Source organism: Rhopalosiphum padi, chromosome 1 (genome assembly GCF_020882245.1).
Source record: "Rhopalosiphum padi isolate XX-2018 chromosome 1, ASM2088224v1, whole genome shotgun sequence".
Classification (NCBI taxonomy): domain Eukaryota; kingdom Metazoa; phylum Arthropoda; class Insecta; order Hemiptera; family Aphididae; genus Rhopalosiphum; species Rhopalosiphum padi.
Genome location: NC_083597.1, coordinates 12,690,827 through 12,715,985, shown reverse-complemented (window position 1 = coordinate 12,715,985; position 25,159 = coordinate 12,690,827). Strand labels below are relative to the sequence as shown.

The following is a 25,159-nucleotide window of genomic DNA, read 5'->3' as shown; positions in this document are numbered from 1 at the left end:
ATCTGATATCACATAGAATATACGTTATATAGTTACATAATTCAATAATTGAGCAAGGCAAATCGTTATAATAAATATTCATGAGTATTTATTGTTCATTGTTAGGAATTATGTATATCTACTGACTACTCTGTGTAATATTATATAACAGTATTATAAACAGTTATATAATGAGCTTTTAAAAAAATTTAAAGTTTACTTTTTAATATGACATTACAAGTAATGACGGCATTGAAATCGAGTTTTAAGTATTGCTTGTTAGTTTTTATAAGTATACATACAATTAATAAAGAAGTCGTATTTTCATTTGTAAATTTGTATACGTGATAATTTTATTTAAAAAAAAAAAATGTATACTAAGTATAAAAAGTATATTTGATAATATTATGAATTAGGTACATTCATTATACCTAGTACTTTTTCAATGTTTCTAAAATATGATGCCGAATCTTTACTTTGAAGATTGTATAGTATACACTATATACCTAATCAAATATTATAAGTATAAACTTAAAAATTATGACGGAGTCTTACTTTATATATAAGCTCGAAGTAAAATGTAAGTATTCGCCAATACGTTATGATTATGACTACTACGAGTACAAGATAATAAAAATATAAAGTACACGTTTAATATTTTACATCTATAGTCAAAATAAATACGATTTTGCATATTTTATCAAAACTGTATTGCGTGAGTGTAATATTTGTTATAAAATCATTTTATGATTTTGTTAGGGAAGATTATTAGGTATATAAAAATGGAAAAAAACTACAAAAAGAGTAATACACTCTTTCAAAGAAATAAATTATATTGAAGAAACTCAAGTATATACCTTTGTACGTGTTGTGTTCTAGTCTAGTCGTATAATAAATATATATTTACACTTTCATTCGTATATTACGATGTGAGTCACACGAAGAAAACATACGACCAAACAGCTTTACAATGACTCACCCATCACCAAAACAACCCCTAAGGACTAGACCACTATTTTGTCTGGCATCATATATAGAACACGATAACCCGCACTAATGCAGTTAGATATCGGACAATATGGACATTACATGTGCGCCACGTCATGTAAACACGTTAGTTGTATAAACATGTAGACTCGTTGAAATTTTTCATTTTGTGTACGATATTGGTCCTAATTTCCTATTAAATGTGATTATAGCTTACACTTTATACGGGTTTAGAACTCTATAAAATCAAGATTTTGGAAATTGGAATACGGGTTTGACAGTTTGCTACATAATATATTAAAATATGATCAGATAATGTTCATTTAAAAATTCACATTAATAAATCATTCATACCACTTATATACTAGGATGTATATCACTCAATAGAATTCTGGAGTTTCTGGAGTCAAACTCACCAAAGTGTATCACCTCACATAACATATAGGCTATAAGTTCCACGGGGTCTGGACGGTCTTTGGACCTTTTTTCTACGATTACTTCTTAAGTTGAAAATTATTTTAATTAGGTTGAATTGATGGAAAATAAATATTATATTAATATTAGGTACTTATATTGCCACAAAAATGTATAATTCATCGGACTATTTGTTTATGTTAAGCGAATGTGATAAGATACGTAGGGAAAAAATAACTTTCATTTTAAATTTTAATCATTTTACATTTAGTGTGAATGTATATATTATAATTATAATGTTCTAGTCTTTAAAATACTCCCACAATCTCATGAAGAGCTAATAGGTATGGTAATATTACCATATATGGTACTATTGGCACTTAGAAAATATAAAACTTCACTTAGAATTAAAAGTTAAATTATCTTATTTTCAAAATTATTTATTTATATCTAAATTATATATTTTTTTAGAACATTGCTTATACACATCTTAAATATTTAGTTACTTATGCAATTTTTTCACAATACCAAAAAACTATCGTGTTTACTTGAGCTAAATTTACCGAAAAACAATTATTGAATTTTTATACTTTAACATTTTTTTTGAGAATTATCTATTATAGTTATATTTAATTATAAGTACAAAATAAAATGTAATTGATTTTTTTAATATGATAATTGATAATAATATAATGTAGATTACGGAGTTAGTAAAATATTATGAACAATTTAAATTATATTCGTGTGATTAATTTTAAAATGTTGAGAAAAATTACAAATTCTTGAAGATTTATAAAAACAAAATTAAAAAACACTTACCTAATGGTTATTTTAATTAAGTACTTGCATAGTTTTCACTATTATTTTGTTACAGCGTATGAGAACCAATTCTCTTCAAAAGGGAAATCTCATATCATTGTTAGAATAAACTGGATCTTTATTTTATAGTTTCTAAAATCAACAGAAAATGGATATATTTCAAATTTAATTAATTGTATTCTTCATTGAGTAATAATGTTAGAAATGTAAGATTATTAAAGAAATTGCATACGTTTGATACTTGTAATCTATTAAAATAAAATTGAATGCTAAATAAATATTACTAATAGGTGTTATAGTTAAATTATATATACATTTTCGTACTTATATCGACTTAAGGATTTTTGAGGAAAATGTAATTGTTAAATCACTACAGTCTAAAAAACAACATTCATATTATATTAGTGATCTTTTATGCTCAAAAACAACGATTAAAAAATTAAATAAATAATTTAGAAATACTGATATAGTGATTGTTTGCATATTTCACTTGGTAGGTAGGTAGGTAATAATTATTATAAAACAATTTTTATGTTCAACAACAAAAGGTTCATAAATCATAGTTTTATCAGTAGGTAACTTCTGAGGTTACATGGCTGTCAATTTAAAATATTTTCAATTGTTACAAATATAGATGCTTAGTGTACAAATACAGTGAAGATAAAAACTATGGTCATGACCACGAATATTGTTCATGGCCTACTGTTAAACAAGTTAGTTTGGTTTATTTAAAGATATTTATACAACAACAACATAATTTGAACTGTTAGAAAGACTATATAGTGTAATACAATACCATATATGGAGTAAAACTTCTTCTAAAAAATACATCTGGCTTTTTTTGAAACCTTAGATTTATATACATATAATATATAAATAGGCAACTATATGTTAATATAGTATATAAAAACTGCAGATAATATAATATAACTATAAGAAATGGCTCAAGTGATCAACACATGTTAAACTTTAATATTGTATTAATTATGAGACGTTATAGTTTATAGATGCTGAGCATACGTTTTAAAATATATATTAAAGGTTTCAGAATGAAATATATTTTTTTTAAATATTTATTATGTTTGTTGAAGTAAAAATCTATAGAACGAGTTCTGCTAAACTTTAATAAAGATATATAGTTTTCCTAAATATAATTTAATAAATATATAATTTTACAGTAACCAATAATTTATTTTTGAGAAAATTGAAAAAAAAAATCATTATTTGCAAGTTGTAATCATTTAACTATATTATATTAAATAATAATTTAAAAACTTTCGAAACTTTAAATCTTTATCGAGTGTATATTTAATTGTCATAAATAATTTTGATGGAATAATTGAAAAGTATAACCCTATTTCAGAAACTAATTGCTTATAGTAATATGTAATAAAATGCAAAATGATAATTGATTGTTACGTAACTTACGTGGCATTCCTATAGATGCGTACTTGAAAATCATTATTTTTAAAGTCAGTGAGACAATTCTGTAGATTTAATTAGTATGTCTTTTGTAATTGACACAACTCATAATTATTCACACTATGGTTTGAATTGAAATTATAGCGTTTTATTAGAAATAATAATAATATATACAAAATAAGTGCGAAATTAATATCAATAAGGTATTGAAAGATCCCATATAATTGTATTGATGTATTCTTTTGTCAATAGTTAATAATATTTTTGGCTATAGATACCATTAAAGAATAAATTGAATGTGTTGAAGTGCATTCACAATGTCTTAGACATTTGAGGAGGCCTACGAATTGTGACACTTCAATAAATATGCTTGTAAAAAAAGTGCTTTATGTATAATATGGATAAAAAAATGATAATTTAAATTTGTAAATTACTAGCTTCTGACTATAACCTTTATAATCAATATGAATAGGAATTTTGTATCGTTTAGTAATGACATCACCGCACATACCAACAAATACGATTAGCTCATTGCCATTACATAGTTTATTTATTATTTCCTTATTTAGTAATCAAATATGTGTTATAATTTATAATATATTTATTTATATTATTAACTGTCAGTTTTTTCTTATAATTACCTATATCGAATTTAAATATTTGAATTAGTATAGGCATTATTATTGTAAATCATTGTAAATACATTTTGTTTGGTTTGGTTTAATGTCATATTTAACCTAATAGGACAGTGTTTATATTATATCGTATGATATATGTACTATTAAATAATTCATTTTTACAAAAAAAAGATCTAGCCGGTAATTTAAAAAAAAAAAAAATTAAAATAAAATTTGATATTAATCAACAGCTAGGTATAAACGTAAATTAAAATGTAACATTTCATAATGATAAAACAAAAATAAATTGTAAGTGAAACTCAGTTAATTATTAAAACTGCTTATTGCCGAGATTTCGTAAAATATTTTTTATGATTATAAAAATGTGTTTATATAATTTATAACTGTAATAGGTTTTGTTTATTACAAGTTAAGCATAAAATATGATAATTTAATGTAATAATATATCAGATAAAGATATAATATTTGAAAACACCCAACAATTCACTATTCAGTGGTGATGATTATTAAAGCATAAGGAAAAATCTATATTTAAAAATCTAAAATACTGATTGAAAATTTTATTAAATTGAAGCACATATATAACACTGTAATCGTAGCAAGGATTTTAAAATGGGGGGGGACCCAAAATACTAAAAAAACAATTAACAATAACAGTTAATTTTTATATTAAGTTGATACAGCCAACGAGGGAGCATGGCTCACTGCCCCCCATATAGCTACGCCATTGGTAATAGTAATGGCATTATTGTTATTTATACAATTTATAGAAACTAAGAAACTATAAATATTAAAATTGTGAATAAAAATGTGTACTTATGTAAAATGCCTTTGTTTTTATATAAAAAAAATAGTACCGTATAAAATATAGTTAGTATAATTACTAATTAGTATATAATTCATTGAGTATGATTTAATTTTAAATATGTATATTATATAAATTATTATATGTATACTAAAGAAGGTATTTACTAATAAATCAAATTATAAATATAAACATACTATTATTATACATGCGGACATCTTAGAAATCCAGCATTGAAAACATAATTTAATAGTAAATTTAATATATATAAGATTTTGTTTTATAATTAATATAATTAATCTCAATAAGATAAAATAACTTTTTGAGATAAAAAAAATATATTATTAATTATTTTTGGATAATATTGTACACGTTAACAAGTTGTTTCACGTCAAATTGACCTTTAGAATATCAATAAACTATAATTTAATAAATTTGATTTGCTATTAGTTTTAAATTATATAAGTCATGCATATGATAAAAGTTTTAATAAACTATTCATTTTCTGTAAAACATTACTAGGTTAATTGGGATTTAAAAGATATTTATGTTTGTGCATGTTCAAACAGTATAACTTATAAAGTTATAACTTTTAAGTATTATATTAGATTACTATTTACCATTGATTTATAATATTAAATTTATATAAATAAAAAGTGCATGCACACACTTAAATAATTTAGAAATATAAATAATATTATGAATTAGGATGACGATATTTTAATGGTTTATAATTAAATAAATAATAATTAAATTATATTATATTCTGTTGGTAGAAACAATAAATCAAGTAGTTAGTGTCTACGAACTATAATCCAATATGAAACATAGAATTATCTATAACGACATGTTTTAACTGGAGAAAAAATAATACATTTAATACATTGTACCAACATGATTACATAAAACTTGATCATAATTTAATGGTAAAATTCATCTAACAATATTAATTAGAAATAAATGTAAGAGAAATGTTTAAATATGTTTATGGTAATTGGAAGATGTGTGCGTAATCATCTAATTTAAATTCAAATGCAATAAAATAAGATTTAAAAATCAATTTCAATTACAATTTTATTGTTATAAAATTAATTTTAATAAAAACAATTGTTAACAGTTTAATTAAGTTTTGTTCATTGACATTTCATAACTGAGAATTGTAATGAAAAAAGCGAATATTGCAGGTTTTACTTTTACATATTGTTTTACAGCCATGCTATATTGTTATTGAATATTTGCTCGCGAGTTAAAATTAATTTGATCTTAATTATTAAAAATGCGTTTATATTTGGAAAAATAAAAATAGTTTTAATAAAATAAAATAAAAGGAGTAGATACCTAAAATATACATAAAATATTAATATTACCTTTGTGGCAACTAGTTTTGTAAATTACGTAATAGTATAGGGTACACAAATATGTTTTTGAAGTTTATTGACCTTTAAAAATTGGAAAATTAAGAATTTGTTATCATTAAGAGTAAAAATATTTGGTCATTATGTTGTTGTCGTTTTCAGTTCTTTGTGTACGAGTAGGTAAGATTGTCAACTACGTAAAATACATTAGTTTATTAAAATTACGATAACAAAACCTAGACGTAAACCTTTTGGTAAAAATGTTTAACGTTAATGTTATAAAAATTATTTACAAATTAGACTCACATTATTATGTTAACAAATAAGTGTAGTTTTTTAACCTCTTTAATCAGGGTTAGTCAGTAATGAAGTATAACATTTAGTTACTTTCCTATTTTTTATTCTTTGGAGTATTTTGTATTTTTGTTTTTTTTTTTAAATTAAAATTAAAATTACAAATATATTTCATTACAAAATTTAACAAAAAATAATAATAATAATTATTATTATTATTGATTTAAATATATATTTTTAAATTTTACTCATTTTATTTCCACAATGGATTTACGGATTTTATAATGAATCATAAAACAAGTTTAAAATTGTGTGCTGCAGATAATGGTGTACCCATAGAAGTATTATATAGCAGATCGTTTTTGTGTTGGTAATTATTTTCATTATCTATATACCTATTTCTGAAAAAATATATCCAATATTATTATTCTTTCTAGATTATCTTGGTCGTTATATAATAAATTAATAATATGTATAACTAAAAACTTTACCAGATTAAGTAAATAATAATGAAATATTGTTTTTACTAAAATAATTATTTAAAAAACAATTTTATTGTATCATACATTTAAAGGTAAAAATTGAAGAATCTAGTATCTTTCTGAAAATATTTAGTACCTTATACACGGGTAATTGTTTTCAAGTATCTTATCCATCCCTATTTTGACGTAGATACAATATAACTATTTATAATCAATAGTAAATTATTTTATTGCTTCATGTTTTTTTTAAATTGGTAATTTTTGTCAATTTGCAAATAAGTTATTATATACTTACAATACTTGCATACAAAAAAAAATTATCTATATGAAACATTTTTCGTGTCAACTTACAACTCCTTAAATATAATTTAATTAGTTGAGATTCATCGAAATACACAATATTATATTATAATTAATATCCATAGGTAACTACTTGAAGTGAATGAACGTTCAAGTAGTTCACAATTGAATAGGTATAAGAAGGGGCCCGCAAATCAATTATTATCTTCACAATACTATTATATTGTATAATGTATATAGTATATTATAAAAAAAAAGCATAATGTAATGATTTCTAATGCCCAACTATATAATAATAATGAAAAACAAATTATGAAATAATAAAAATTTACTATAAATTGTATACAAGACTAATATTAATATAACAACTAGTTTAAAAAAAATGTAATAGTATTTCGAAAAATATAAAATTATTAAAAATACACGGGGCTCCTATAAATAATAGTATTACATTTAAATTTGATAGTTGATCAATTCATTTTAATAGTAAAATTAAATGAGTAAAATGGATTCTTCTGGACGCAAAATACAAAGACAACGCATACAGGTGCGACGGGTTTTTAATGATTTTTATATCAAATATTTAAGTGTAAAGAACTAAGAAAAGAAATAAAACAAAATTAAAAGGAAAACATTAATAATATTTATACACTATTGATAGCCGCTTGATGAATGATGGTATTTTTAGATTCTAACTGGGAATAAATAAGTATGTAATTTAAAATTCTAATTATTGCACAGAGGAGAACGATCTTTCAATTAAACCCAAAGTACTAAGTAGACTATCTTCGTGTAGAACAATCGTTGTTTCCGTTATAGATCAAAAACCCTCGTTATAATACGTGTTGTTACATATTTTGAATACACGGTCACGGTAGGCCAATTTCCCTTTTGCGTTGTGTGATGTCTGCAGTTAATTATAACGCCGTTCACCTAAAACACGCATAGTGTGTACTGTGCTCAGAAATTAATTTGTATATTTAAAATAATTTAGAATTTTGAACAAGATCTGTAAATATATTATATGAAAACATAAAAACAATGAACTATTTTTGTAAAAATTGACCAGCTGGAATCGTATTCCAGTTGAACGATTCTCGTTGAAGTATATCGTTCCGTTGACGAACTTACGAGTAAAATTCACTCGAAAAGTACTTTTAATGTACTCAAAATAATTGACGATATGATACGAGTCATGGTTTTCCAATCAATTGTCCTTGAAGGCACACACAGGTCACAGACTGCATAGGATCATTATACAGATATTGTAGTGCCTATTTGTGTGTGCATTATAAAGTGGGATGTATAACGTTGTTGTAATATTAATTTGTAAGTATAAAACGGCACAACTATAAAAGAATGTAATTATTATATTAATGTAAAAGCTTAAAATGTGCATGGAATTTAATAAATATAATTTTTCATATAAGACTGTATACTTATTGCTTGCAGTCCCCCGTCAAGTTTAACCCTTCATTTGTAATTGCATTGATAAATATGTATACATATATGTATTATTATATTAAAATATAATAAAAATCGATGCAATTTGTCAAACTTTATTTATTAAAAATGTTTTTACTATATTTTTTTCTGCCCAGTTTAACATTAGATAGGTAAGTAAATAATAAAGGCGTGTATTAGAAAAAATTAACAAAAAACTCTTTGAATGAAGTTATAATAAAAAATAAATAAAACAATTTATTATTTACTTTATACAAATAAAACCATTATATGTTATGAGCACTTATTGTAGTACAAATACTAATATGCAAAAACACAAGCACCTATATAATTTATAAGTGCCTATTTAATATTTTATAAAGAATTTCTAATGTTTCTATACATATTTCACAATTAGATTTGTTAGTAAACATATTAGTTATTAGTACGTCTGTATATTAATTATATTTGTAAATACACATTTATTTTTCCAATTGTTTTTTAAACGTTAACTGTTATTAATGTTATTCATTAGATAAAATTAGTATCCATTGAAACTTTTATTTTAGTTACTAAGTATGTAAAGTTAAAAAATAGTTATACATAATAGTAATATAAACTCTGCCACAGTGGCAATAGGGAACCATGACCCCCTTTCTATCGTCTGTATTAAATAATTAAATTTAAAAGTTCACATAAAAACTTTTAAAATCTTAATTCTATACACGCAGTCGATAATAATAAATTATTAATATAACTAATAATTATAAAGAAATCAGTAAAAATCTTAAAACCAGACATTTTTTAAGGTTTTTACCTAAAAAAGCTCAAGATGTCTTCAGTTGGTAATTGAACAAAATAATTATGAAAAACCCGGAACCCACTCTGTTGTCGATTTCGAGTATATATTTCATCATTTAGTAAGTAACTGTAATGGATGTATTACATTTTCATTCAACGACAAGTCATTCTACACGAAAAATGATTCTAAACAGGGTTTGTTGCAGCCAATGTTTCTAAGAAAACGTTATTGATATATAATATATTTATATCACTATTAATAGTAATTTATTTTTCTATTAGTAATAATATGGTAGATTTAACTTAGTGGTTCACTACTGGGAGGGTTAGGACTTAGGAGTGTCGATTACTGGGGACTCCTATATTAACTGACATAAGGGACCCTAGCCGAACCAACACAATAGCTTATTTCCGTATTTGATTATAAATCTCACAACAAATATAAAATCTTAATATTTTGATAAATGAAAAGTTTCTATGAAATACGATCTAATACTTTAATAATAATAAAGTAAAATTATTAAAAGCATAATATATAAAAGTATAATACCTACTCGTGTACGAGTAATACGAGTACCTACCTATATATTATATTATCTACTAAACGCGGTCGGTATTAATCCCAGAATCTCAGATATGTATAATATACATATTACATATATTTATAGTATTAATGCAATGTTATAAAACTATATTATTCTATAAATAGTGTATAAATATAGTCACTGATGTATTGTTAAAAAAATTCACGGGTGTCCGATATATACTATCAACGCTTTTTTCACGTATAAAAAGTGACATTGGTAAATACCTTAACATTAAGTCAAAAAACATTTTTCACTATTAATAATTATTTTATCTGCCACCTTATTTTGCAAATTAAGTACAAGTATAAATTGTAATTTAAAAAGGTTGTTTTGAATCCTATAAAAAATAATGATAATTGAACGAATTGATTGATAATACACATAAATTTACTAGACCAATTAAATAACTGATGTAAAAAAAATGTACTCAATTTTTACATATTAATATTTGTAACATAATTAAAATATGTAAGTATGAAAAATATTATCATAGGTATTTTTAAATAAGTAAAAATTAATAATTAATAATATTATCGAGATTTTAGATTTTAAAAATAAATAAGTAGATTTTAAATACTAGTAATAAATAATACTGAAAATTAAAAAGTGGAGAATTTCATTTTTACAATATTTTTCATGACATGGGAACACCCTTTATTTGTGAATAATAAGTATTAAAAGATAAAAAAATGTTCACTGATCTTAAATAATTAAACTCAAATTAAATTCATGTATAGGTATCAAATTTGCTGACGCGTATACAATTTTATCAGTCATTTAATATCTAAGTGATGATTATATGTACAAGTAGAAACTGGAACTATCTTTCTTCAATTAATTTGCAAAGGTTGCCGGTTGGTAAAGCACTAATTAATTTACACGTTTTTATATATCTACTATAGGTGCGTTAATAAATAATAAGGAAAATCATATTTTATAGTACTTGGAAAACTATGTTTAATGTTACATAATATTATATGTTACCTCGTCGTGTTTATTTCCGTCAATAATTGCTTTGTAGAATAACTAATAATCAAATGCAATTTTAAACAATTATAACCTATTAATTACTGTATATCCAAATGTATTATTATCTCATGTAGCGTTTCATTGATATAAGTACAAAATTGAAATGTTAAATTTTTGATTTCGTGTTATTTAAAAATCTTTTATTCATTTATATTTTATAAGATACTACTCTTAATATTAAAAAAAAAAAATAGTTACTTTGTTGTATAATATATTATGTCGAATATAGCCAGTATAGGTACCAAGGTATCTTGGCATTGAGAAAATCACTGTAAATGAGTTAATTATTTATACTTTATAGCATTTGATTTAATTTGAATAAACTGTCTATATTTCTAAGGATATTTTATTATATATTTAAATTACAGCTATTGGTAATTAATTTATCTATTCGATAAACGATAGATTGAATAAATTTTCTCACAACAAAAATCGAATGTGGTAATTATTAAAGAATTTATCATAATATGCATCATGCACATTATGCATATTGCAAATAATAGGTATTATAGTCGATAGATATGTGCGGACATAAACGTTTACAAATATCATGGCAAGTGATAACGTGTTTTAATTTATACTTAAATCCAATAAACCCTGCATGTATTATATATTACATTGCTGTTAATATTGATATAGCGCTTATATTATAGTTTTTTAAAAATAATATTGTTATCGAAAGTAAACATTTATACATTGATATAATATATATATATATATTATTATTTGTAGTTTGTTTCGAGGTAAATGTTAAGTGAAAGCCGAACGGCAAGATTTAAAGAAAATCATTATTTTTATAATCGTTTGATTGTATACTCGTAGATACGTTCAAAAATTTAATTGTTGGAAGATTTCATGATAAAACGTGAAATAAATTTATAAAGTTTTTTAGTACACAACAAAATATTATAATAAAATATATTATTCAATAATTATTTATATAATTGAACATGCATCCTGGATAAGTTGCGTTAAAAAAAGTTGTAATGTTTATCATTCAAATTATCTATTATCTATACAATTATTTGAAAACATATTATACAACTTTATTTAACTTTACTAAGCCTTTATTATAATTATGAGTTTAATACTTGGAACAATATTTGAAATTTTTTCGTACCTATTTTTATAATTTTTATTATATTTATAGACTAAGTACCAACTTATATAATATAATTATATAAACAGATCTAAGAACTTCATATGCTCTTAAATAAATATAATATTATTTTTATTTGTTGAAGATAAGGTATTTGGCGAATAATTTTCATGTAACAACTACTATAAAATATTAAAAACGATAAAATGTAGAGACGATGTTCTGTAGGAATTGGACAAATAATCGGCACACCCTACCACACCTATATGGCTGTATAGTAACAACTTAAAAGCGTAATAGTTTTACCCACGGACGAAGGTGTAGTTTCGTATAATATAATATTCACAACATGCATATTATATGATATATCGCAAGTAAACACTAAATACTACAATACATTTATTAATAATACAAATATTATATTAGTCATTATATAGAAAATATAGTATAACTCATGTGTAAGTATATTATTTTGCTCTACTGATTAATTTAAACATTTTGTTCAAAAAATTTATGTTTAGGTATATTAAAACAATAATGCCAGAAAATTACATGGGAGAATTTATGAGTAATTGTCTATAGTTTTTTGAAATATACATATTGTATATAATGTATTTATATCATTACTTTAAATTCAAACTGTAAAATAAAATTCAATATAGGTAGGTACTGTTGTGTTTTCTAGAGGGAGTAGAGTACGAGTATTATTATATAATTTATAGTTAGAAATGTTAGAAATATCATGAATTATATATATATATATATATACAATATACACACGTATATATAAATTGTATTTACCTATTTTTTATAATGGTATCGTAGTATAAAATATTTATGTGTTATTTGATTATTTATATTTCTAAATAAGCTGATGTATAATATTGATTATTTATTTGTATTAAATTGATTTTAAACGTGAGTTTAATCTTAATCTAGTTATTATGGCATAAATCAGTTAAAATAATTAATTTATGTTTGGAATAAGTCAAAACATTTAAGTCACTATTGAATATTGTATGATCAAGTGTAATTTTATAAAATTAAAGTAAAATGACTATAATGTAAAAATTTATTATATATTTAATATTTATAAAATAAATAAATTGCGATTGGAAACCACTTTTTTATATACATATATATATATATCTTATTGACTATTATTTAGTTTAAAATTTCAATTGGATGTATTTTGGAAACAATTTTATAGAAAAGTAAAAAATTAAAAAACGTTTTAATTAAATACTTATTAATATAGTCGAATCAAAATGTATTAATTAATAATTTTTTTTTTTGGATCTCGCATTAATATATAGGCAATGTAATGTATTTATAATAAATTAATAACTACTTTATGGTAATGTTAAAAATGTATTATGTTGTTAAGAAGTTATATAATTATTAATTTTTGAATAAAGTCAATGCGGATATTTTGGTAGATAGTATATCTAATTCAATTTATTGACGATAAACCAAATTTACGCACTTCCAAAAGTTCCATTTCTGGCTTAGATACTCGTGTATTCAAGCTTCAAAAATTAAAAAATTAAAAAAACTATATAATCAAATTATTATATGTACCATAATAACGATAATATATCATATCGTATCGCTTGTGTAATATTATATTTTAGACCATAATATCATATTTTGGTTTAATATAGTATGTCGTGTGTATGAACCTGAATAATATAACAATAACACGTCAAGAGGACGCGACGCCCACAAAATATTATGTGATGTCTCCATCTTAGAAACGTACAATGTGGGGATTTTGTACTATAACTTAATGCAAAAATAAAACAGTCTGGTTTAATATTACAATAAATATTAAACTATTGTCAAATTTAGAAAGGCAAAAATATTATCTGTGTTTTCTCGTCAGATTTTTTTAATATTTTACAGCTAATCATGAGAATTTTCAATTTTTTTTTCTAAAATTAAAATATGAATGAAGCCCGAGTGAAAACACGCAGATGATTTTTTTTACTTTCAACAAGATTTGATAATAGGTTAATTATTTACTGTAACATGGAAACCAAACATGGATACTGCTGGACGCAAATTTTCCTAGTTGTACGCTTGTAAGACGACGGGGTTATCACATGCGGGCATCACGTCCTCTTAATGGTTTATTATACCGGAAACGGCCCGTACCTTGAAGTGTCAGCATCTAACGAAGGGGACAGTATTTTTCTCGAACTCGTCGGTCAATATTAAATTTACAGTTTAATCGCGTACGTATTGACGGCAATGGAAATCATCAGCATACATAATAATATGAGATGTATCCACATGTGTTTCCGGACACATTTATACATGGTATACCGTCTTACGCTTAGGTTTATCGTTTATAATGTTTGTCATAATTCTCATATTATTGTTGTCGTATCACGCAAGACGCTTTAGAGATTAACTTATCCAACCGTAGTATTCTATATACTATATAACTACTTAGGTATTTATATGTATATGAACATTTTGTAATTCGTACCAAATACAACATAATTAAATTACACTTATAGAGGTTAATTTCGATTAGTGCGATGGGGAGAGGGGGCTCTGATATTTTGTTTTGTTTTAAACTACGTTTATCCAAGATTTAAAGGTTCATAATTAATCTAATAGTCATCGTAATAATAATTAATATTTTTATCTTTATAACGTCGTCACTCGTCAGGATTTAATGTTAAAATTTTTAGTGATATTGATAAACTTACTATTAAATTATAGTAAGTATCATAATACGTATTAACAAAATTAATTATAATATTTAATTTTAAATATCAGATTTATGTTTTATTTTACAGATTAATTTGAAATGTAATGAAGTAAAAATAATAGTTGGTTGTTAAATACTTAATTATCGAATATTTTTTCAAAAATTATTATTATATTTATTTATTTGCGCATGTTAATTTATTTATGTTTAAAATTTTAACTGTTAAAACTCGTGACTTTATACCAAGTTTCCTTGTATATATAAAAAAATATATATATATATTTATTTATATTATTAATATACATTTATACACACACTTTAGCCGTTTAACCTAATATTAGGTATTTAGGTGGGAGTTAGTAATTTGCACCAAAATGATTATTTATTTATTCGATTTTAAATATTCCTTTATTTCTCGATATCCTCGTTGACGTCAAGACTAGATGGACACGAATGACAACAATAATTTTTCGGGATTTTTCGCCTTATCTGGTAATATTAATTTGAATTATAAATTCAAACTGCTTTGGACCAGTATAATAATAAATTGATTTCAAGAACTTCATTCATTAAATTAGTTTCATACAAATACAAAAAACGTGTAAGTATTAAAACAGTGAAGTACCTATAACAGCAATTAATATGTACGATTTACCTATCTAAGTTTACCTTTTTTCAATTATAAATTATTATTTCCAGATTATTCCACCTTCAATTAACCGCGAAACATAAAATGTTATCAAAACAATCAACAATCAACTTTTTTTTATATTCATAACTATACGATTTTATATAAACTTACAACTATATGTGTATAAGCTCAGCTATTTTATAAATAAAAACTAAGCTAAATTTATAATAGGATATAGACACTTGTAAATTGGTACTATCGAGATACTATCGAAAAATTGATTTTAATTTTGGTGTAAATTACTATTCCTATTTCTATTATTACCTGTCATCTGAGGATGTTACAAATTACAAACGCATTTTAAAAAAACTGTGCAAATTACACATGTTGTTTATATTTTGGGTCAATTTTGGTGCAAATTTGGCAGCCATTTAGGTATCTCTAATTAATCAACATGACTAATGTGGATTTCGTAATTATTAGTGTATTTTAAATGATTATTTTTATAATTGACTCAACGAACTTTAAATTAAATTTACTTTTAAGTAGAACGTGTTTAATGTTTATTAAATAATGAAATCAAGTGATGTCAGATGACGATTATACGAAAAGACAAGTGTTCAACAAATGTGATTACACGCGTATTATTAATTTTGATAAAAAAATAAAATAAAAAATAAATAGCATTTGTTTTATTTTTTTTTAAGACTTAGATATATACATAGCGTCAGACATTTTTTATTTGCTCATAATAACTTTTCAAATTACCTCACCGGGTCAACTACATTAAGAAAACTTACACTATGATATATATCCTATACATATATATTTGCAATATACAATATACATTAACGCATAAAGAGACTAAATGGGGAGTTCAATTATTTGTATCAAGGTAGAATCTCGTTGGTACAATATTATTACGAAATTTTAATGATTAATGTACTATATTCGTGTTTAGAAGAGATTAAACAAAATAATAAAATATAAAATGTGTACTTTACTACTGTTTACATTAAAATTCTTCAGTCTTATTTTAATCTTTTATGATGATTATGTTATTTTTAATTTGACGCAAAAAGGTTCGCAATAAGAAAGCATAAAATGTATTTAAAATTTAAATATTTTAAAAATGTTAATACATATTAATAATTGTCACGTCGTTACTATATATGCAGCATCTATACCGGCGATCGCCGGTCACCGACTCAAGACTGATATTTAATCGTATATACGCAGTATAGAAATATAATATGACATCATCCAACGGAGTTTATAATTTATACGAGTGTATGTAGCTGGTATAAAAACCAAATACTTATACTAGTTATATACTAACTGTAGTTATAGTACCTTAGGTTAGGTGTAGTACTTATATATACTATACTGTTTCGTATAATATCAGAATATCATAGCCCATCATGTCTTTAACTTATACTCTACGCGTGCATCATGGGGCAGTATGTTGTTACTTATTATATAAATTAATTTACATCTGATCTTCTACGAGTAAGACAATTTAACACTGCATTATTACAATATGCACCATTTAATTATACAACGAATATCAAATTAGGAATTAAAAATATGTTTGTTTAGTGTAATTAAGAAACACAAACTCATTGCATTTTTAAAGTGTTAGAAGTACATCGAGTGTGAAATTGATAAATTTACCGTTTTATTATTGTACGGTGAAAAATATAATGAAGAGCTTATTTATCCACGTTTACTATAATACTATATTATAGGTACACAAATAATTGGCTAGAAATGTTAGAATATATATTTTTAATAGTACATGTACATAAATAATTGGTTAAAATATATGTTTTTAATAAGTATAATGTAAAGTCTTTATTCTATTCATTAACAGTTACATGATTGATGATAATTTGAAATTTTGACCATTTTATAATATATCGTATTGAATTGTAATTGTGTTGAAAACAGACCTTCAAGATAATGGGTTACAAAAAAAAAATTTGCAAATTTTTCATTTAAAAGCCACGCAAAAAGTTCGAGGTTACCAGAAGGTAGAAAATAGTATTTTTGAATATCAAGTGTAATTTTGCATAAAAAATATAATGTAAGTTATGTAAACGTGTTTAAATGAATGACCCAGAAAAGCTATATTAAAAAAAAAATATTAAGTTCCACCAAATTAGGAGATTTTGACTCTTCGTCCTTCAATTTTTGTTAAGTGAAAAGCATGTTATTTTCAATGTACCTATAAAGACATTTATATCATTTGTTTTTATTTGTCTAGTTTATTCTAATCATAAGTATTGAGGTTAAGCATATAATAGCATTAAGTACAACTTACTAATATTTTATGCTGAAGACAATAATTGTATTGCTTCAAGTACCTATTTTATATTATTGCTGTTCAAGTATTGTAACATTACCATTTAACAGTGTCATATATTTTATAGTGCTTTTATTATTTGTACTATGTTATAACTTATATAAAAAAATTGATTAAAAACGTATTTGTATTTTTTTAACGAAATAATATGACAACAGCTGTATGCAAATTGTTCACCTAAATGTATCATCTATAGCTTGGTTGGGTTAGGCATTCTGAATTAAAAACGTGTAATATTATTCCTACATTACGTATAACATTTATAACTATTAAATATTATATTTAAATGTAAATACCTACCTACTCTCTTTTTTTATGAACAAATATTCTAAATATTGATATTTCAAATGTTTTTTTTCTAATGGTAGTTATTTGATATCATTAATCAAATTATTTTTCATCGATTATTAATAGATAGTAAATGAATTTGTATTGGAATAAAAAAGACAAAATTACCTATACTAAATTCGATTAAGTATAATGAACAGACATGCTCGATAGAAAGAGAATTAAGTGTTGCTACATATTATACTACCTACGTACATCAATATTCAGATACCAAATGTACCAATGGACGATTCTGACGATTTAATACAATTCAAATTCATATCTACTACCTACCTAATACACCTGATATCATCTATTATATATATTTATAGGTGTTTATACTATTAAGTACCTACTATGTATGTACTACTATGTTATGCATTAAGTATTTAATATTAAAAGTTAAAACCCGTTATATTATTATGTTATTCTAACAAACAAAATTATTGAAATTTATAATTCTATTTGCATTGTTCTAATTATTCGACAGAAACAACAGAACAAGTACATTATGTACACATATCTCTATATTTACAGTATAACACATTCAAATAGTCAAATATATCCGTACAATACTAAAATACTGCAGCTGACAGCCAGTAAGTTTAAATAAATAGATAAATGAGTATATGACATGTATAGAGAGTTAAACGAGAAAATTAGGTGTAAGAATTATAGATACTGGTTTCAAGAAATAACCGGAAAACGGGTTTATTTATCAACTTATAGGTGTTATTGTAAAGAAGCAATGGTATGCTTATAGAAAGCAAAATAATGTGAAGATTTTAATGTTTAGAGATTGTCAATTCTTTTGATATAGTTATACTGAAATTCATTAGTGTTTTATTCATTATATTGACAGTTGGTAATGTTTCACTTAAATAGTTAAATACATGTTTACGACTTTCCATTTTAGTGCTTTCAGCTCAGAAAATTATACAATATACCTATATCTCGGGATTGGTAAATTGGGTCCCGGAAAAAAATAGGTAGTAAGTAAGTTGTCCCTAGAAAAAAAATATATAAATTAAAATATATGTGGTTTTTATAATATCATGTTCTAAATAAATAATATATGATATAAATAATTAAAAATTTAGTCCTGAAAAAAAATGTTAGTACGTATAAGTATCGTGTTTAGTTAAAAACTTAAATGATAAAAGTTTAAAAAATTCTAATCTAACAATATTATTAGTATACTAATATTTCGTAATTTGTTCCCTTAAGTAGTTAGTGTTTTTCTTTACCGAGCGTAATTTTCTTTTTTTGTATTGTATTTCGTAATTTAATACGCGTCTCAGACTGTACTTGTAATAGTTCGTCCACAAAAAAAGAATTATTCAAAAGAAAATTGAATAAACACAAAATATTAAAGTTTTTAATATTATAGACTTAGTTACGCCAATGGTTTATAGCTGGGACCCAACTTACCTATTACTTTTTTATACCCAGGACTCAACTTACCGCTTTCAAAATGAACACAAATTGATAATAATTATTAAATAATTTTATATAAAATACAATTCTGGATCGAAATAATTAGTGAGATAAATTGTTCGATTGATGGTGATTGGTTTTCTCGTCAATACTATCTATATTATTTTGTAGTTTTGAGTAGAACGATAAATGTAGTAAACAAAACAGGTTTTTGTCAAGATTTGTTTCTTTGATGTAACTCAAAAAACAAAGAATTATAAATACTTGACTTTTTCACCAAATATTTACATTATAATTTTCAAAACATTTTGAATCTTTTTGAGCTATTTATAGACATTTATGATGTTTATTTTTTCTCTAAAGATGTCACTAACATTTTTCCGCTGACCGCTGGGTCAAAAAGTATGAAAATGTAATACAATGTTCCTCATAAGTTATTATTTAAGGTATTTAAAAGTATTAAAGATATATTAATATGATTTTTTTCATAAGTATTTAATGTTAAAATGTTGTCGACACTTCGAAAATGTGCAAGTTATTTTATAGTTAGCAAATGTAATAAATGTTCAATTTGTATAGCTAAAGTTTGGAATTTCAATATTAAGACTCTTAAAAGTAGTTCATACCAATATCAAACAATTTAAAAAATATGACCTATATATATATATTTGTTTTATTTAGTTATGTATATATGTGCCCACACGTGATGAAAATTTCGTTTGTTAGACCGTTACCACATTTGTCTGGTACATATATAGGTAAAAACATATGGATTAAAAATAATACAAACGCAACAGCATACAAAGAATATTTAAAAGACATCCTAGACACATACCAGAATTGCAATATGTTTTACACAGACGCTTCTAATACTGGGGGGTAGGCATTGCAACTGTACACCCATATTATACTAAAATTAAATATAGACTACCAAATGAATTGTAACATTCGTTACACACTATATATAAATACCTATAATATAATAAACACACTATATTATGATTGACTAATACAAAATATACACACTCAACACTTTTTACATGTCCGAATTATTACTTTGTATATTAAAATAACACATCGATACCAGTTCGAAACTAACCATTAACATGAGCGAACTCAGCATTATAATTATTAACAGCCATCTACCAAACAGTAAAGTATTATTTTAAATATAGGTTAATTAATTTAGATACATAAACCAAACGAGTCTTATTATTGATAAGAACGGAAAACTTATCCATAATCCATAAGGAATAGAAAAACTTATTTGATAACTAATATCGTAACAAGGTTCCCTCGACCACGTAGTGGAATGCTTCATATATTATATTCAGTAGAAATAGCAATAGTTTTATTCAAAATAATAGAATTCATTAAAAAAAACACTAGAAAACTGTTACAAACAACATAATACTCATTGATTCATTGAGCACACTTAGTTGCTCAGATAACACAATAAATCAATCATCAAACACTTGCCAAACTCATGCAAGAAGAAACCTTTGAGTTAATGCATTCAGGAGAACAAATATCACCTTCATTTGGGTACAGAGCCACACAAATGAAGGTAATAAAATGGCAAATAATGCAGCAAAAGCAGCTGCACACCCAAACAATCGCATCAGCTTCTTGACATCTCATCAGTATATTCTGACATCAAAGCCCAAATTATTAAACCGCATAATCCAAATAAAATTACAATCCCCATGGTTGAGATAACGGAATAAACTCACAGAAATCCATTATTCAATTAATGATTTGGAAAATTCGAATCTAGCAGAAGAGAAAAATTTGTAATTTATCATCGCTGGATAGGCCATACATGGTTAACTCACAAGTTTCTAACGGCCAAAGAGGGACTTCCTCAATCATAACCTGTAGATTTATATCAACTGTTAAACTATAATAACAGAATATGCTATCAATATACCAACGACCTCAAAAACTATAACATCCCAACCAAAATGAACGAAGCATTAGGACTATTATAGACACCGAAAACATTATAAATATGATAACCTTCATAAGAAAAACTGACTTATATAAAAAATTTACCAAATTTAGTTGTATGATAATATATTACCTTATGTATTGTATATATTTATTTAATTTTACTATGAAATTATGATTTTTATATTATTATGTACTATTAAAATCAAAAACTTCAATAAAAAAAAAATAATAATTATACTACAAAGCAAATAACACATATTTAATTTGTGTAGTTTATGGTAATTTTTATCAAGCTGTATCCATTCTTAAAAAATATGTGAATATTTACTTTTAAGTTAAAATATACTCTTTTTTTTTTAGATTGGTTTTTACTCAGTTAAACATAAACATGGTATATTGCAATTTTGCAAACACAAAAAAAAGGGTCAAGGGAATGGAGAATATAAACATTAGTTATTTATTCACTGTAAATAATTACCTATTACTTTAGATATGCAAGTTTTATGGTGCTGAAACTAACTTAGCGGGCGCGGCTGAACTGGATGTCATGAAATAGGCGAAGCTGGTATATTAATTAATTGGCTTTAGTTGCATCGATGTCAAAATATAGAATGGGCTATAATATTGTATATTCAATGCAGATATTTCAAATTCAAATATAATCATAATTGAATAACACTTTTGTGCATTACGGTTATGCAATATTTATGCATAATGTATGTCAGTCGTCGGATATAAACATTACAATGAACCATACTATCACGAAGATAAATTGAAAGGGTAAAAATAAAGATAAATGATAAAATAAATGTAGTGAATATGCAGATATGTAGTAGGAACTCATAACATATATTCTATAGTTTATGCTTAAAAAGTGATAATAATCAATCTATAATTTATAATTTATATACAAACAATTCAATAAATGTAGTTATCTTTTATAGTTTTATAAAGAGGAACAAAATTAATTTTAACTGTAGGTAGATATTAGTATAGGGTCCGGCAAAAAACCTACCTTATTTAAAAATAGCGTTGCGTGAGTTGTGGTGGTGGTATAACAGTGGAGAGGGTATTATTGATGGATAGTGATATACGTGCCATTTTTTAGTAGATGTAATGGCAAGGAACAAAAAAAAAACGAAATAAAAACCAACAAAAAATAACGAAAATAAAACGTGATTTTAAAAAAAATTTCTAAATTTAAATTTTTTAACATGATCACCCTGTGATTACGTTCTTTGGGGATATTTAAAGGCACAGTGTACGATCATCAACCCGCATACCTATAATCACTTAAGGAGGCCAAACACCAGGCATTGGACTCCATTACACCAGCAATGACACGAAGAGTTATGGAAAATTATCGGAAACGGCTTTGTGAATATGTTAACAATGGAGGACACCACTTAACCGGTATAATATTTATTAGTAAAAAATAAAAGAATTTTTTCTATTTTTTTGTTTGTTTATTTGCAACTGCCTCTTGAAATATAGGAGATTTTTTGCCGGACCCTGTACATGGACATTTGGTTTATTATGAAATATTGCCTAGGTACCTACAAAGTGATGAAAATGTTTTGAAAATTGATTGAATCATGTACGAGTTTTTTTATTAAAAATATATTACATCCTAAATTATATTCTATACTTAGGTAATCCATAGAACAAAATCAGATTTTCATTTAAAATGTTAACTCACTCAGTCTCTCACGAGAGTAATATTATTAATTTATAAATAAATAAATGATTATATATTAATTTTATAAATCTAAAAATATTTATTTTACTATACCAAATTAAATTTAAATATGTTATTTAAAAATATATAATATTCCTATTTATACAAAAATTTTTTTTTACATTATCCTGCTACTATCAAGGATTTAAATGGTTTAATCAATATTATACTACCTACATAATAATATTGCTCGAAATTCTTTAATAGGTAGTTTATTATTTTTAGCAAATTTTACAGAATTATTATTCATGCTACACACGCAATGTAATTTTCTTATAAACATAGTACATAGGTATTTTATGAATTCTATTCACGAGTGACGACTATACAAGTAAATATTAAGGTCTAAGACCAATATAATTATATTTTAAGGTACTGAGTTTTGAAGTATGAACTAAATGAGAATATTTCATACTTCACTGAATATTTTTAATATTTGATTTTTAAAAAGATTATGTTGGATGATGTTGATCATATTATACGTAATAAAATATTAAATCGTTTTTAATCATGTATAGGTTCTTGCATATCCAAAGGCTTTGAATTTTACTCTTCCAATAATTATTAAATAATATTATAGTACTTATAAGTTAAAAGTGATAAATGTTTATTTCCTATAATTATCGATTTTTAGACAAGAAACCAGATTCCAGGTATCCAGGAATAAGAGGTCACTGATAATTTAATAGTAAAATGATTCAATTTTAATACTTAACGGTTAACATAAATAATAATATAATTTATCGTTATAAATTCATTGATAGCTAAATAATGATAATATAATAGAATTAATAGCCAAAATAATAGACAAAATAACCTCATCTTGAAATTAATCTATTCATCAAAAGTTGTCTATCTCATGAAATAAAGTGGCGATGACTTTTATACAAATTTCGTAAATTTATAGCCTTATAGGTACATAATTATTTATAATACCCATTAAAAAGTATATATAATACTCTAATAATTGTTTTGGTGTATTTTGATGAACCATAGCTATATAAATAAATACTTCTAATACTTTGTTAAACAATAATTAAAAAAAAACATTTATAGTTATTGGTTATAACTGTTTTAAGTTATAACGGTTAGGAGGTACCTTGCAAAATTTTGAATAACTACGTAGCTCATTTGAACTTTAAATTTTTATAAAGTTATATATAACTAATATTTCGAAGTTCGATTCAAACGTATTAAAGTTTAGAAAAATATTCTGCTTTGGAATAAAAAATATAACAGTATGTCTTGTTTAATACTTAATAGTAATACATTTAAAAATAATAATGATTATGCATAAATTACAAAAAATAAAATTATTTTTTTTAAATGTTGTTTTACAGTTTCATTTCATAATATAAAAATATTTAAAGTTTTTAAAATAATGAATATAGATACTTTAAACAAATTATTCATAGTAATACAATATATTCTAATAGATAAACTAGATAATATTTTTTCTTGTAAAGTCCTAAACTAATTTTACATTATTTTTATTTAATACATAAAATATTATGTGCCACGCTATTATAATT

The 25,159-nt window shown here is 24.0% G+C and overlaps 1 protein-coding gene across 1 annotated transcript in view; it reads right to left on the bottom strand.

Annotated features, from left to right (window-relative positions):
- The window catches only part of LOC132930356 (uncharacterized), a 45,285-nt gene that overhangs the window by 5,726 nt on the left and 14,400 nt on the right, over positions 1–25,159 (bottom strand). The gene's annotated exons all lie outside the window — the stretch shown is intronic.